This window comes from Pholis gunnellus (assembly GCF_910591455.1).
Source record: "Pholis gunnellus genome assembly, chromosome: 13".
NCBI classification, from domain to species: domain Eukaryota; kingdom Metazoa; phylum Chordata; class Actinopteri; order Perciformes; family Pholidae; genus Pholis; species Pholis gunnellus.
Genome location: NC_136540.1, coordinates 10,041,585 through 10,043,637, shown reverse-complemented (window position 1 = coordinate 10,043,637; position 2,053 = coordinate 10,041,585). Strand labels below are relative to the sequence as shown.

General features: G+C 34.6%; 1 protein-coding gene across 1 annotated transcript in view; it reads left to right on the top strand.

The window, feature by feature from the left end:
• tmem135 (transmembrane protein 135) overlaps nt 1-362 on the top strand; it is a gene marked incomplete at its 5' end in the record, with an annotated part of 6,766 nt that extends 6,404 nt beyond the window's left edge. The window contains one exon of the mRNA XM_079171769.1: nt 1-362. This exon is cut by the window's left edge and continues 569 nt beyond it.
• Nucleotides 363-2,053: the final 1,691 nt, after the last annotated feature.

Below are 2,053 nucleotides of genomic sequence, written 5' to 3'. Positions count from 1 at the left end.
CATTCAGATTGTGATCTATGATGTGAAACAGGGGTAGAAATTCACCATTTTTAACAAGTTGCTCATCGATTATTTTTTTGTTCATTTTCTTTTCTTTTTTAATGCAAGTTTTAACTACACTTGACAATAATGATTGCAGTCAAACAAGTCAACTTTATAGATCATGTGGACAAGGAAGCAGCAAGAACAATGGTGGATATTACTTTAGTGGAGAAGACGGTGAAGCATAAACAAAATGGTTTGGTAATTTGTCAGTTTACAAGACTAATTTACTTGTTAATTAAGTGATGAAAATACCAATGATTTCACCTTGAAGACACATACATTGGGTGTAAATACAGCTCAATAAACATTTGTAAATCCCTCTGACTATTCATTACAAGAAGGTGAAATCATGTGAAGGCAGGAAATCACAACACATGTTCTAAAGCACTTATCTGACCAGTTACATTTATATGTACAAGTTTATTAGAAACACGTAGTCATATATTAAGCTGTACGGCTCTGGGAGAGGTTGATGATGCCATTTTTACAAATTGTGTGCATATGTCTTAATTTTTACTAATGGTCTGCTTTTAACTGCAAACTAACTCATTTGAGACGTAATTATTTTGATTACATGAATGCACAGCTACAAGTAATGATCTCCCCAATACGCCCGGCTGTCACAGGGATACTTCAGCCCTCAGAGTTTCATTGTAATCAGATACTTGGTGTGTTTTCCACCTCTGGTTTACAGTAACGTACATATTTGTTCAGAGATCCATTAAACTACCACAAAATATCTCGTCTACACAGGTTTTTAAAGAGTCATCGACCCTTTACATTTCATTTTCTGGAGGTGTTTGGGTTAGAAGAGAATAATCTATACCGCTGAATTTCTATCTGGTTCACATGAGCTCGTGAAATATGAAAAGATCATGTTGGCTGTTTGCATTCTAATTACAACTCAGTTCCAAGTTGAACCCTATGGCTCATAATCCACATTGATTGAAACCTAGTTGACTGAGGAGTTTGGGACCACATTGAAGTGTTTGCCTGAAAGCAATGAAGAATCTATATCTGTGAATAAAGAGCACACGGCTCAATCTGCTTCTATTGCTGAGAGATGAGGATATCTACCAAAAAAATATATTTTTGAGTTTTGATTTCATGTTCTCTGAAAAGTATGCATTACACCTTTTACTAAGTGATGAGTGGTTAATGAAAACATGGGAACCGTGGGTACTTATGACTTACGGTTTATGTAAAATTGCTGTGATCATCGCAAATTCAACTATTGCATTGCACACCATTCATCATGACCTAATTACAGATGTGAAATGATTTTATAATTAAACTGTAAAATTGTTGCATCTTGTCTGTGCACATCTCATATGTCTGGTAGTTTATTTGAACTGCCAGTTTGTTAACTTCTTATTTTGAATTCTATTCCAGCTTTAGACACAGCTGACCTCCACAACAGAAGCTATGATTGTACAAAGTGCACAATTCATGTTTAGAACTAAAGTAGCGGTGTTTAAATAATAGTGACATGTTAACTAAATCTATGGTTACAGAGCAAATGTTTTTGATTTATGCAAAAAGAATGTATATTAAAATATTTTTCAATCCAAGTGCATGAGTTTGTTCTCGTATCATTTTAATGTTTGTTAGTTGTTGTGCTAGAAGATCATCCAAGTCTAACATGTAACATTTCCAGAGCAGCACAAGATGTTAACTACTAACCTTTTGTTGGTTCCACAATATGATTCCTTGTGATTTTGGAAACCTAAACCTTTCAGCTGACCACCCTCACAAAATCCCCCCTTGCCAATACAATATGTCAACTTTATACAGGAGGTGTACATAATTAGTGGCCAGATTTCCATTAAATATTCTGTGTAAGGTCAAAAGAGGTAACGTCCCAATATTTCTATAGACTCCTACTTTCCTCTAGTGCCACATTCGTAGTCAGTAAATCAATTGATTGACAGTATTCATAGTGAGCAACAACATGTATTTAGTTTAATCAATTCCGTGTTTTTTTTTAAAGTAACGTGCTAATATTTGA